Raw genomic sequence first — 15,937 nt, forward strand, 5'->3', positions numbered from 1 at the left:
TTTCTTTCTCCTAGTAATGATCCCAATTCCCAAATCTTCCTGTTGGCTAGTAAAGGCAAATGTCTGGCCATAGGCTATTTTAATTCACTGTATAAATTAATTATTCATTTAATACGCCCTGCTTTTTTTCTATATACTATAGTTGCTAGTGTACCATCTTCCTATACACACTTCTTGCCTGCCCATGTAAACGCGTTTTGGATCGGTCATTATTGTCAATAGAACTTAAAGAAAATGTGCCTCCTTTTAAAGCAGAGTTCCACCCATAAAATTTACTTTTCAGTATTCAGCAGCAATAAACCTAAGCAACAACATTTGGATTATTTTTTTTTTTTGCTTCACTCTTTCCTGGCTGTTGCTAAGGGGTGCCTTGTAATCTGCCTCTTCCCTGGCGCCTGACGTCATTTCCCTCAGCGCCCGAGCTCGCTAGTAGATGTGTCATCATTTCCCAAGAGTCAGTGGGCAGCACCGAGGGATTTGTTGCCATTACAACGGGACGAGCACTTCTGACAACACCGTCCATTGTGATGGCTATGTCAGAAGTGTACGGCGCTGAGAGGCGTGCCTCCTGCGCATGCGCGAGAACGGGCAGTGCATGCTGGTTGCTCAGTTGCACCTGATCCTGAAAGATAGTGCTTGTGGGCTTCACATGTCCACAAGCAATATGGAAATTGGCAGGAAAGAGGAATATAAGATATCTTCCTCTATGAAATTGGCAATGGAGCAGCGATACATCCTGGAAAGGTGAGTGCTATAAATAGCAGTTTTAAACTAACAATAATCATTAAAAAAAAAAATTAACAGTTGGAACTCTGCTTTAAAGGCACAACTCCAGCTAAGAAGAATGTTAAAAAGTTAAATGTAAAACAAAAATTCAGCTTTCACTGCAATACTCACCCTCTAGCTGGTGCTGCCCCCACAGGCAATTGCCTTCATTGTCCACTGCTGATCCTCTTCCAGGTTGAATTATACTTGAGCTTGCAGTACTGCTGTACAGAACAATTTTCCCAGTCTGCAGAGCCACTTTACAGCACCCCAGTATTATCTGCCATCCTAACTCTAAATTTTGAGACCCTCCACAGTAGAAGCACATGCATTATAATGGATAGGCAGAGGGCAGGTAAGCCTAGAGGGAGCACATGCCTCCTTAACCACTTGCCGACCGCCGCACGACGATATACGTCGGCAGAATGGCACGGGCAGGCATATGGGCGTATATATAAGTCCCTGCCTGCCCGCGGGTGGGGGGCCCGATCGGGCCCCCCCCCGGTGCCTGCGGCGGTCGGCATTCCTTCGAGAGCGATCCAGGATGAGGGGGCGGCCATTCATTCATGGCCACCCCCTCGCGATCGCTCTCGACGAATGGAAATCCCCCGTGACATCACTTCCTCTCCTGTAATGTAAACACAGGAGAGGAAGTGATGTATTCTCTCCTCCGTGTCGGTATTTTTCGTTCCGACACGGAGGAGAGCGGATCGGTGAGTTGCACCAACACTCTACACACACAATAGAACATGCCAGGCACACTCACACCCCCCCTTTACCCCCCGATCACCCCCCAATTACCCCTGCCCCCCAGTCACAGTGACACCAATGTCATTTTTTTTTTTTTTTTTTTTTTGCATTGGTGTCATTTGTGACTGTAATAACTGTTAGGGCAGTTAGAGTTAGCCCCCTTTAGTTCTAATGTACCCCCCTAACCCCCCCAATAAAGGTTTAACCCCGTGATCACCCCCCGTCGCCAGTGTCACTAAGGCTGGGTTCACATTGCAGCGGTTTATGAGAACGAATGTGATTCGCACCGCACTGCAGTGCAAATCACATCCGATCTCTGTGCGATTCGAGTTCAGCCATTCGCCGCACCCGCCACACCCGCCGCACCCGCCGCAAATTCGCACGGGACCCTTTTTTTGGCCCGCAGCAGAATCGGATCGCATGGGTGTTCACACCATGCGATCCGAGTTTGCAGATCGCACGGCGATATGCGAACTGATCTGGGGGTGTCAGTAACATTTCACTGACACTCCCAGCAGTTCGCATAGGGCAGTGTGAACTGCCGCCGGGAGGCATGCGATGCGGGAACCCGCCGCGGATTCGCGGCGTTTCCGCATCGCTCCAGTGTGAACCCAGCCTAATAAGCGATCATTTTTCTGATCGCCGTATTAGTGTCACAGGTGACGCTAGTTAGGCAGGTAGGTATTTAGGTTCGCCGCAGCTTTTTATAGCGCCAGGGACCCCCATATACTACCGCATAAAGCCCCCTGATTGCCCCCTAGTTAACCCTTTCACCTGTGATCACCATATAACTGTTACAGGTGACGCTGGTTGGTTAGTTATTTTTTTATAGTTTCAGGGCACCCGCCATTTATTACCTAATAAAGGTTTAACCCCCTGATCACCCGGCGGGTGTCATTTGTGACTAATAACTGTTAGGGCAGTTAGGGTTAGCCCCCTTTAGTTCTAAGGTACCCCCCTAACCCCCCCAATAAAGGTTTAACCCCGTGATCACCCCCCGTCGCCAGTGTCACTAAGGCTGGGTTCACATTGCAGCGGTTTGAGAACGGATGTGATTCGCACCGCACTGCAGTGCAAATCACATCCGATCTCTGTGCGATTCGAGTTCAGCCATTCGCCGCACCCGCCGCACCCGCCGCACCCGCCGCAAATTCGCACGGGACCCTTTTTTTGGCCCGCAGCAGAATCGGATCGCATGGGTGTTCACACCATGCGATCCGAGTTTGCAGATCGCACTGCGATATGCGAACTGATCTGGGGGTGTCAGTAACATTTCACTGACACTCCCAGCAGTTCGCATAGGGCAGTGTGAACTGCCGCCGGGAGGCATGCGATGCGGGAACCCGCCGCGCATTCGTGGCGTTCCCGCATCGCTCCAGTGTGAACCCAGCCTAATAAGCGATCGTTTTTCTGATCGCTGTATTAGTGTCACAGGTGACGCTAGTTAGGCAGGTAGGTATTTAGGTTCGCCGCAGCTTTTTATAGCGCCAGGGACCCCCATATACTACTGCATAAAGCCCCCTGATTGCCCCCTAGTTAACCCTTTCACCAGTGATCACCATATAACTGTTACAGGTGACGCTGGTTGGTTAGTTATTTTTTTATAGTTTCAGGGCACCCGCCATTTATTACCTAGTCTCACTAGTGTACCCCTAAATTTAGGGGTGTCTACTTTCCAAAATGGGGTCATTTGGGGGGGGTTTGTGCCATCTTGGCATTTTATGGCCTTCAAAACTGTAACGCCCTTAGAAAGCCTGAAGGCGGTGCTTGGTTTTCGGGGCCCCGTACGCGGCTAGGCTCCCAAAAAGTCCCACATATGTGGTATCCCCGTACTCAGGAGAAGCAGCAGAATTTATTTTGGGGTGTCATTTCACATATGCCCATGGCATGCGTGAGCAATATATCATTTAGTGACAACTTTGTGAAAAAAAAAAAAAAAAAAAAAGTTTGTAATTTTCCCGCAACTTGTGGCAAAATATAAAATATTCCATGGACTCAACATGCCTCTCAGCAAATAGCTTGGGGTGTCTACTTTCTAAAATGGGGTCATTTGTGGGGGTTTTGTGCCATCTTGGCATTTTATGGCCTTCAAAACTGTAATAGGTAGTGAGAAGTGAACTCAAAAATTTACGCCCTTAGAAAGCCTGAAGGCGGTGCTTGGTTTTCGGGGCCCCGTACGCGGCTAGGCTCCCAAAAAGTCCCACATATGTGGTATCCCCGTACTCAGGAGAAGCAGCAGAATTTATTTTGGGGTGTCATTTCACATATGCCCATGGCATGCGTGAGCAATATATCATTTAGTGACAACTTTGTGAAAAAAAAAAAAAAAAAAAAAGTTTGTAATTTTCCCGCAACTTGTGGCAAAATATAAAATATTCCATGGACTCAACATGCCTCTCAGCAAATAGCTTGGGGTGTCTACTTTCTAAAATGGGGTCATTTGTGGGGGTTTTGTGCCATCTTGGCATTTTATGGCCTTCAAAACTGTAATAGGTAGTGAGAAGTGAACTCAAAAATTTACGCCCTTAGAAAGCCTGAAGGCGGTGCTTGGTTTTCGGGGCCCCGTACGCGGCTAGGCTCCCAAAAAGTCCCACATATGTGGTATCCCCATACTCAGGAGAAGCAGCAGAATTTATTTTGGGGTGTCATTTCACATATGCCCATGGCATGTGTGAGCAATATATCATTTAGTGACAACTTTGTGAAAAAAAAAAAAAAAAAAAAAAGTTTGTAATTTTCCCGCAACTTGTGGCAAAATATAAAATATTCCATGAACTCAACATGCCTCTCAGCAAATAGCTTGGGGTGTCTACTTTCTAAAATGGGGTCATTTGTGGGGGTTTTGTGCCATCTTGGCATTTTATGGCCTTCAAAACTGTAATAGGTAGTGAGAAGTGAACTCAAAAATTTACGCCCTTAGAAAGCCTGAAGGCGGTGCTTGGTTTTCGGGGCCCCGTACGCGGCTAGGCTCCCAAAAAGTCCCACATATGTGGTATCCCCGTACTCAGGAGAAGCAGCAGAATTTATTTTGGGGTGTCATTTCACATACGCCCATAGCATGTGTGAGCAATATATCATTTAGTGACAACTTTGTGTAAAAAAAAAAAAAAAAATTTTTTTTTGTCATTATTCAATCGCTTGAGGCAAAAAAATAAAATATTCAATGGGCTCAACATGCCTTTTATCAATTTCCTTAGGGGGTCTACTTTCCAAAATGGGGTCATTTGGGGGGGTTTTGTACTGCCCTGCCATTTTAGCACCTCAAGAAATGAGATAGGCAGTCGTAAACTAAAAGCTGCGTAAATTCCAGAAAACGTACCTTAGTTTGTAGATGTGACAACTTTTGCGCAAACCAATAAATATACAATTATTGACTTTTTTTTTACCAAAGACATGTGGCTGAATACATTTTGGCCTAAATGTATGACTAAAATTGAGTTTATTGGATTTTTCTAATAACAAAAAGTAGAAAATATCATTTTTTTTCAAAATTTGCGGTCTTTTTACGTTTATATCGCAAAAAATAAAAATCGCAGAGGCAATCAAATACCATCAAAAGAAAGCTCTATTTGTGGGAAGAAAAGGACGCAAATTTTGTTTGGGTACAACATTGCATGACCGCGCAATTACCAGTTAAAGCAGCGCAGTGCCAAAGTGTAAAAAGACCTCTGGTCATTTACCAGCAAAATGGTCCGGTCTGAAAGTGGTTAAAGGCACAGGGACACACTGGACACCCAGCATATAGCACAATGGCAGCGAAGGTGTCCAATGCGTCCCTTCACCAGTATTCTAATGCCGCGTACACATGGTCATATGTTCTGACGGAAAATGTTGGAAGGGAGCTTTTTGACGGAAATTCTGTCCGTGTGTAGGCTCCATCGGACACTTTCCATCGGAATTTTCGACACACATAATTTGAGATCTGGATCTCAAATTTTCTGACAACAAAATCCGTTGTCGTAAATTCCGAACGCGTGTACACAATTCCGAAGTACAAAGTTCTATGCATGCTCGGAATCAAGCAGAAAAGCCGTACTGGCTATTGAACTTCAATTTTCTCGGCTCATCGTAGGTCACCGCGTTCTTGACGTTCGGAATTTCCGACAACATTGTGTGACCGTGTGTATGCAAGATAAGTGTGAGCCAACATCCCATGGATTTTGTTGTTGGAATGTCCGATCGTGTGTACAGGGCATAACAGTATAAACAAATGGCCACTGCCCCCACCTATAACTGGCCTTTGCTGCAAGGAGCACATGGAAGGGTGATGTATGTCTAACAAAACCGAAAAAAAATTCCCAGCTCAACTTACCGACCAGCCTGCAACCAACCAAATTATCCTAACAGTAAGAGTTACAAACAGAGGTTTAATTTGCACACATTTGCACATACATTTATAAGCTCCAGAGCCACTTCACAGCACCCCAGTATTATTTGCAGTCCTAACTCTACCCTAAGCAAATGTGTGCAAACTAAACACCCGTTTTTACTGCATAGTGTTAGGATAATTCAGTTGGTTGCAGACCAGGGGCGGATCCAGGGGGGGGGCAACGGGTCAATTGCCCCCCCCCGAGAATACCGGCAGGCCGGTTCCGCGGGTCCAATCGCGGCCGGTTCCGCGGGTACCCGTGCGGCCGGTTCCGCGGGTCCAATCGCGGCTGGTTCCGCAGGTACCCGCGCGGCCGGTTCCGCGGGTACCCGCGCTGAGTGGACGGTGAGGGGGGGGGGGCAGCTGGGTGGCTTAGGAGGGCTGCTGGCCAATCAGGAAGCCAGCAGGCAGGGGAGCAGGGAGATGACATCATCTCTCACTGCCCTGCATCCCTCCAGTTCCGCCCTCACTGTGTAGGAAGCTGTGTGCAGCAGAGAGATTGCACCATCTCTCTGCTGCCTATCTTCACTCTGGGACCCAACAAAAGACCACCTTAGCAGAAAAGTGACACAGTAGGTGACAATCCGCAATGTGTGGCAGGCTACGTGACAAGTGGCAATCCGCAATGTGTGGCAGACCACGTGGCAAGTGGCAATCCACAATGTGTGGCAGACTACGTGGCAAGTGGCAATCCGCAATGGGTGGCAAGTGACAATCCGCAATGTGTGGCAGGTGACGTGGCAAGTGGCAATCCGCAATGTGTGGCAGGCTACGTGGCAAGTGGCAATCCGCAATGTGTGGCAGGCAACGTGGCAAGTGACAATCCGCAATGTATGGCAGGTGACGTGGCAAGTGGCAATCCGCAATGTGTGGCAGGCTACGTGGCAAGTGGCAATCCGCAATGTGTGGCAGGCAACGTGGCAAGTGACAATCCCCAATGTGTGGCAGGTGACGTGGCAATCCGCAATGTGTGTCAGGAAACGTAGCAAGTGACAATCCGCAATGTGTGGCAGGTGACGTGGCAAGTGGCAATCCGCAATGTGTGGCAGGTGACGTGGCAAGTGACAATCCGCAATGTGTGGCAGGTGACGTGGCAAGTGGCAATCCGCAATGTGTGGCAGGCTACGTGGCAAGTGGCAATCCGCAATGTGTGGCAGGCAATGTGGCAAGTGACAATCCCCAATGTGTGGCAGGTGACGTGGCAATCCGCAATGTGTGTCAGGAAACGTAGCAAGTGACAATCCGCAATGTGTGGCAGGTGACGTGGCAAGTGGCAATCCGCAATGTGTGGCAGGTGACGTGGCAATCCGCAATGTGTGTCAGGCAACGTAGCAAGTGACAATCCGCAATGTGTGGCAGGTGACGTGGCAAGTGGCAATCCGCAATGTGTGGCAGGCTACGTGGCAATCCGCATCTGGTGGCAGGCGACGTGGCAAGTGACAATCCGCAATGTGTGGCAGGTGACGTGGCAAGTGACAATCCGCAATGTGTGGCAGGCTACGTTGCAAGTGGCAATCCGCAATGTGTGGCAGACTACGTGGCAAGTGACAATCCTCAATGTGTGGCAGGTGACGTGGCAAGTGACAATCCGCAATGTGTGGCAGGCTACGTTGCAAGTGACAATCCTCAATGTGTGGCAGGTGACGTGGCAAGTAACAATCCGCATTTGGTGACAAGTGACGTGGCAAGTGACAATCCACATTTGGTGGCAGGCGACATGGCAAGTGACATCCTCAGGGCTCCCACTGATTCTGCATTATGGTGAGTTGAACCATTTAATTTTATATTACAATGTATTAATAGAAATAATGCGCTTCAATCATCCTGACACCATAACAACCATGGTGCCGTAATGATTGAAGCGCAAATACCAGCCATTTCCCATATAAATTGCCCCCAAAAAAACATATTTTATAGCAGTGCCCCTCCCGAGATTAGACTCTGGATCCGCCCCTGTTGCAAACTGGTCTGTAAGTTGAGCTAGGAATTTTCTTTGGTTTTGTTTGACAAAAATGCACTGAGGCCAGGGTGTCTGTATGGACATGTTGGCCTCAGAGTGCCCCCACACGTGGTGCATGCCCCGGACGCTCCCTATGAATTCCCCTGAATGTCTCTTTAATCTTAACCTAAAGTTTCCAAACGGCAAAATATTTATAAGCGTGTTGGTCAGCAGCACTGTACATAAACTTTAATACATTGCCAGATAGCTGCGTTACTTGGACCAAAACGCAACATATTTATTTTGGTATGTTTGATTTTGGTTTCTCAAATTTTCAAACTTCCTCTATGCAAAAAGAAGAGTCTGACCAGCTGTTATGCTAATCATTGCAACATTCCAGCTTGTCACCCCACAGCATCGCACACTTTTCATGTAAAACACTCTGTCAAGTCAAACAACACCTCCAGAAAACCCTTATCAGCTGCCATGTATTCTGTCATGAGGAAGGTCTAACCTATAGCTGCTAATTGCCAAGGAAGTGAATCCTGGCACATTGCTGAATACACTTCTGTCTTAAGATAAGGTGACCCGATTTTTAAAACGAAATCCGGAGACATTTTTCTTTATTCCCCAAATTATATATGCAGTGTATGTCGTATGTGTTTATGGAATGATTGTACAATATATACGTTATTTCTCACGTTTTGTCCATGAGATTAAAAAAAGATACTTCTTAGGATTTTTATTTTGAGATAGGACTACCAAATGTTATGAGGATAAGAAAAAAATAGAGTGCAGGGCTCAGGAGTGCGCTACATAAACAATGCAGGGCTCAGGAGTGCACTACCTAAACAATGCAGGGCGCTACATAAAAAATGCAGGGCTCAGCTGTGCCCATCTATGCAGCTTCACCAGTGCCCATGTATGAAGCCTCACCAGTGCCCAGCAATGCAGCCTCACCTGTGCCCATGTATGCAGCCTCACCTGTGCCCAGCAATGCATCCTCACCAGTGCCCAGTAATGCAGCCCCACCAGTGCCCATCTATGCAGCATCACATGTGCCCATCTATGCAGCATCACCTGTGCCAAGCAATGCAGCCTTACCAGTGCCCAGCAATGCAGCCTCATCAGTGTCAAGCAATGCAGACTCACCTGTGCACACGTATGCAGCCTCACCATTGCCCATGTATGCAACCTCACCTGTACCCATGTATGCAGCCTCCCCTATGCCCAGAAATGCAGTGTTACTCGTACCCATGTATGCAACCTCACCAGTGCCCATGAATGCAGCCTCACCTGTGCTCATGTATGCAGCCTTACCAGTGCCCATGTATGCAGCCTCACCTGTGGCCATGTATGCAGCCTCACCTGTGCCCATGTATGTAGCTTCCTCTGTGCCCAGCAATGCAGCCTCACCTGTACCCATGTATGCAGCCTTACCCGTGCCCATGTATGCAGCCTCACCTGTGCCCATGTATTCATAATCAGCCTGAGCTGTACCCAGCAATGCAGCCTCACATGTGCCCAGCAAAGCAGCCTCACCTGTGCAGGGGGATCAAGAAGAAAACTGGCCCTGCACCTGGCACCACCCCTGGAATATGGGCACAAATCCAGGGACAGACTGGCTCCGGGGACAGCGTCCTCAGTGAAGGGAGCTCTGGTCACCGTATCTTAAGAATGACTGAGGAAATTTACTTCAAAATACACCAGTCATAGTAGATTTCTTTTTATATATCAAGAATAAAGAATACAATGAAGCATAGGTATAGTATATACAGCCCTCATGCGCATTACCATATTATTTCTACGTAAGATCTTGCAGATCGTAAGATTCCTGCATAAAAAGTTGTCTATTCACTTCTTATTATCAGGACAGCGTGTGCTATATGTCTACATTCACAGAAAAGTGTACATTGCAAACAAATTTGAGTAGTTGTGGATTTGTTTGTAGACATATGAAGAAATCATATGCAAACTCGGCACATTTGGAGTACTCTTCTTCAGGATTACATGTGAATGTTATCAATATTCTTAAAAACATGCCAATATCAGCTAGAATCCCCATCCAATGGAATGTCTCTATCACATAAGGGGAGAGGCAAACAAGGAGAAACGGGGGGAACGCTTTTTGAACACTTGTGTAATCTCAAAAATGGTCAAAAAACAGTACACGGGCATTTGTAAGTGTATCCAAGATCCTGTGGTACAAGATATCAGCAATCCATAAACAAGCTTCACAAGAGCAACTCTATGTAAAAAGGTACATCCTGGGACCCCGTATAGGACAACAGAAGTCTCTCATTCATCACAACATTTTGGATAAAACCAATGGAAGGATAATAGAATCATGCCAAGCATGCTAATGTAATATCACTTGTTTGGCATGATTATATGACTTCTACGATCCTTCCACTGGTCCTATCCAAAATGCTGTGATGAATAAGAAACTTCTGTTGTCCTATACGGGGTCCCGGGATGTACCTTTTTACATATAGAGTTGCTCCTCAGACTTGTTTATGGATTTCTAATCTCTTGTACCACAGGATTTTGGAAACACTAAGCGCCTGTGTACTGTTTTTTGACCATTTTTTGAGATTACACAAGTGTTGAAAAAGTGTGTCCCGTTTCTCCTTGTTGGCCTTTCCCCTTATGTGATAGAGACATTCCATTGGATGGTGCAGGGCTCTCTGAACACTCATTTCAAATTGGACTAGAACTGTCTCCCTTATTTTTGTAAAGTGCTGCACAAAGTTTTTTTCTATACAGTATAAATCTTTGTCTTTTAAAGTGGTTGTAAACCCTTACAACTAACTTTGACCTACAGGTAAGCCTAGATTAAGGCTTACCTGTATATCCAAGAAATATCTCCTAAACCTACACGGTTTAGGAGATATTTGCCGAAAGACAGGCACCTCTGTCTAAGGCGCATGCCGCGGTCAACGGCGATATGCCACGAGTGGCGGCTCCCGTGCGCATGCGCGGGAGTGACATCATCGCGGCTTCGCCGAATCACAGCGGTGGAGCAGCGAGACCCACCGAGAAGATGGATGCGCCAGACTACAGCGGACAGCGGTGACTTCGATGGCTCCTGTGTCAGGTAAGTGACACATAATGGACTACTATGCGATGCATAGTAGTCCATTATGCTTTACCTTTGCAGGGAATGAAAGAGGAAGTAAACCCATCAGGATTTAATTAATCTAAGAATTAATCTAAGAATTAATAATCTACTGCACATGCACAGCACAGGACGGATGACAAAGGAAGTAAAAAGCACAGAGGGTTGCAGCTGTCAGATCAAGGTAAGTATTCTACTGTAGAAGGGGAAGTGAGCTAGATTAGGTAGAGGAAGGGGGTGGGCAGAAAAAGTAAGTGCATCCTATAATGAAGGTTACCTATGCTCATGAATTTGGGTATCCTGAGTTCATTTTGAATTATCTAGGTTTTGACAGATTTACTTTAATATAGGATTGTTGAACAAAAACAGATACATGTAAAAACAAATCTATATATACAGCCTTATGGAATAATGCTTATCTGTTGCAGCAAAGACGAGAGTTACAAACACGTTTCATAGAAAAGAATGCCAGCCAACGTTGTGCGATGGAAAAGAAAAAGTTGCATACACACGGTCGGACAAAGTTGTCAGAAAATCTGTTTGCTCGTTACGACTGGACTACGTTCAGCCTAGTAGTCAATAGCTTTGCTCTTGTACTTTGATCTGAGCATGCGTGGCACTTTGTCCGATCGGAATTCTTTACAAACGATCGGAAAAAGTCAGATTTTGTTGTCGGAAAATTTGAGATCCTGCTCTCAAATTTTTTCCGTTGGAATTACCGATGGAAAAAGTCCGATAGAGCCCACACACACACACAATTGGATTTTCCAACAATATAATCCGATGACCGTTTCCGTCTGAATTTCCGACCGCGTGTACAAGGGCTAATAGTTTCCAAGTATGATGAAAAGAATGTAATATAACAATTTCTGTAGGTACATAATACATGTATGTAGAAATATATATGAAACCAAGACAAAGGACAACTGAAGAAGGACACAGACATTTGGTTCCAAAAGAGGGACGGTTGGAATGGAAAAGCCATGCATGGCAGGTGCCTTAAGCTGGCACATGCACTGTGGCTATGGGCTTCTAAAGATATAAATACAATTCTCTTTCCAGCTACAATTTAACTTTTGTCTCCTTTGCCACCACAGATGCTGCATGTATCCTGATTTATATATTTACAGCTTTCCTCCAGATGGAAATCAGCTTTCTGTCTTTGCATGCAGTGCAGCAGAACAGACTGCTTAGCTACTGAAATGGATACAAAACCACAAAGACAGAAAGTAGCAGTTATAATATATCATCCAGTGAGTGAAAGAACAATGCTGAGAGTGTTCCATCTGGCAGCCAAGACACATATAGGTCTAGCTTAAGCCTAGGGCAGCATAGTGGTTCAGGCTATGGCACAAAAAAATCACTTTCATTCTTCCTGTTTTGTTTTTGCTATCTGCCTCATGCCAACTTCTCATTTAAAGGGGAATTTTTCAAGTAATCATATCTACCCAAAAATGACAAGTATGAATATATGTACAATAGGCACTTCTGCTTCAGGGTGGAGTCACCACCCCATACATTTCAGGAAAGTGTGGAGCCTTCACTGCTGCCTCTGGCCCTGTTAAACCTAGTGGATGTGTCATTAGTTGTCATTGTATATAGGCAACTGGTGACAAGCACAGCTGACATATACTACTTAAGCATTCATATGCATGGAAAGGGTTCAGTTCCTGCAGGGATCAATAAATCCTAGTGACAGCTCAACCCCAGAAAACCTGACATAGAAACACACTTAGGGCTTTATTTAATGAAAATCAATATAAAAAATTACAGTATCCCGTATCAGCCAGCACAGTAGCATTCTATTCAGTGTTTTGACTGCTCTCAACTAACAAAATGGGAAATCTGGTGGCCAAAGATCAATGCATATCACTGGTCCTTGCACTATCTTAGTAAAATATATATATATTGTGTAGCACTGGCTCCTGACGAGCATGCACTATATGTTTTTGAAAGTTAATCCTGAAACCACAGTTGGGTTTTACGGCTAATTTTACTAAATTATGATTTCAGTACCAGTCCAGCTGGGGTGCACTGGGTTCTCCTTGGCTGCAGGTGTTGCTGTCACCGCTGGCAAGTGGTAGAACGCAGTTTAGCTGGGTGTATTTAGTGCCACGTTTTCTTGGAACCAGCCCAGTGGGAGTGTTCTCCTGTTGTGCATTCTGGGAGGTGGTATTTAAGGTACTGACGTCACGTGTTACGGGGTTCCAGGCCAGAGGATTTTCCTGTCTGTTTGGTTCCGGTCCTCCTGACCAGCCCCCATGGCCCTCCTGGCCTAGGGTGCGGTTCCAGGCATTTACAAGTCTCGGGGCTGGATAACCCGAGGTGAAGCAACTACAGGGACAGGCCTGAATGGATGTTGAGGCCTGGTGATTCAAGGGTGGTCCAGTGCTGTCTCATCTAAGGAGAGGCTCAGCAACTGAAGAAGCATCTAGGGGAGGACTCTTCAGGAGAAGGCTATGTACAAGGCTGGCTTCTCTGAAGGAGCCTGGAGGCTCAGTTGAAGGAAACTTCATGGATCCACACTCATTCGGTATTGCCGGACCGGCTGAGAGATACTGATACCATATGATAGCTCTGTAACTGCCTAGTGAGAGGAGGTCTATCCGGGGGTTGTGAAAATCCAGCTGTGAAACGGTTATTTTCCGGAATTCCTTCTATAAAGACTTTCCATTTTTGACAGTCCAGAGTACCTGAACTTCCTCCTAACCCTCTACCCTAAGTTTAATTACCACCTTAATCAGCCACAGAACCTGTGTAATTAATATGTGTTCGGTTTTAAAGGGATGAGGTGGCAACTCTAATATAGTTAGTGAAATCCTGAAAACCACCCAGGTCTAGCACTGAAGTGTTACAGAAGCAGTGTTGAACTGGTCTTGGATTAAAAGTGATCCTTTCGCCAGACTGTTCATTTCAACAAAAATCTTCCCTTCAGATTATAAGTGCATTTCATGTGATTTATGTATGGTGTTTGTAAAACAAACCTTGTGTGGACTTTGAAAAGGTTTGAGATAGCTGCTGGGCATCACCATTTTGGATGAGATCTCAGTCACCCAAGTGACCTTTCCCCCTGTGTTGCTATCGCTATTTTTGGTGATTTTCATAGCATTACAATGGAGTAACATTTTAATTACATGGGTTGTGTGTGAAATTGAAGGCTTCCTCCATTTATATGCAATTGAACCTATCGGACTGGTTTATGAGCTCACAACAGGAAGTCAGGGCTAAAGGTTATGATGTAGCAGGAAATAGGACTTTGAGCAGGCCATGTGCTCATGCAAAGAGGACAGGTGTTCTGGAGACAAAAAGGAGCAACAGTGGTGCTGGAAGACTTTGGAGGAAAAGGATGCTATGTGTGGAACTCTGAAGGAACCAATCTGAAGAAGATTCCATCAATGGAAGCCCAAGTTAGCTCAGTAGCTGTGTTAGTATATCTATACCAATCCCATGCATGGTACATGCTTAACTGTTAGGAAGGATAGATCGTTTGTACACTGTAGGCATATTTTTTCATATTTTGTATGCTATACATTGTACATCCTGCAGTTGTATGTACAGATTTTTTATTTGGTAAAGCAAATACTATTACACTACAGAGGTCTAAGCTTCCTTGTCCTATACTGCAAAGAACCTTAAAACATGCAAGCAAAACACATTCCCAAAGCAGCTACACGAAAGAGTATGTAAGAAGATGAGAGGAAGGGATTGAATAGCTGGACCAACATAGTCAGTAAATAGACACTCCCAGAGGAGGGGAGGGCTATGACGTGCAAGGAGGAAGGGCGAACTGTATCTGCACTATTGAATCCACTCTTCTGGAGTAGTTGAGTTCCCTAGCAAGAAAGTCACATTGCAAGTGAATAATAAATTGTTTATGGAAATTAAAATTGCATTAGAACTTTTTCTAATGTCCTGCATGCGCACTGCCCCAGTGTGAAAGCACTCCGGCTCTCACACTAGGGCTGCAGCAGAGTTGTTTTTCAGGAGCTTTACAGGCGCTATTTTTAGCCCAAAAGTGCCTGAAAAATTCCCCAGTGTGAAAGGGGTCTTACAGTGGTCTTACTTGCTAGTTCAGGGTTTCTCAACCAGGGTTCTGCAAGATATCCCCAGGAGCTTTGCTGCAAGCTAACCTTGCATTGGATTTATATCTGCTCAACAGTGGCTTCAATGTCCTGAGACACAGTCTTGGTGACTACCACTGGACTAATTGATACCCCAAAGGTACTCTTGCCTTTACCAAGGAGAGCAGCACAGGATGGGAGAAGCAGTTGAAGGCTGTTCCTGCCTACTGCTCCAGGTAAGAACGAATGCCTTATGCCATGTACACACAACCGGACTTTGACAGCAAAGTTCCAACGGAACGAATCTGTTGGACAATTCAAACGCGTGTAGGCTTCATCTGACCTTTTCTGTTGATAAATCTGATGGACTTTAGAAATAGAACATGTTTCAAATCTTTCCTGCCGGAACCAGTTCCTATGGAGAAAACCGCTCGTCTGTATGCAGGTCCGATGGACCAACAATAACGCAAGGGCAGCTATTGGCTACTGGCTATTGAATTTCCTTTTTCTAGTCCCGTTGTATGTCATCGCGTTAAACGATCGGACCTTGGTGTGATTGGGAAGTCTGTTTCAGCGGAACTCCGTCAAAAAGTCAGAGTTCATTCCGACGGAAAGTCCGGTCGTGTGTATGCAGCATAAGGCAAACAAACAAAAAACCTAGACAATGCAATATGAAAATTGCTCTTTATAGGACTGAGTGCTGAACTGTTGATAAACATGATGGTTGCTTTTGGCCCTTGGTGCTTCATGGTTGCTTTAAGTGCACACATCCAACATGTTTGAATAAGAGAAAAGGAAATGCACACGCTTCTTGGCACTCCTTATTTGATGTTATGTAATTTGCTACAGTTTACATACAAGAGACATCTAAAGACCCACTTGAGCAAAACCTTTTTATTGCATTTTGGATCAGGCATTTATCCTCATTTAACACA

The sequence above is a fragment of the Lithobates pipiens genome, unplaced genomic scaffold (assembly GCF_037356315.1).
Source record: "Lithobates pipiens isolate NorthernLeopardFrog02 unplaced genomic scaffold, aLitPip1_a1.2 Scaffold_25, whole genome shotgun sequence".
Classification (NCBI taxonomy): Eukaryota; Metazoa; Chordata; class Amphibia; order Anura; family Ranidae; genus Lithobates; species Lithobates pipiens.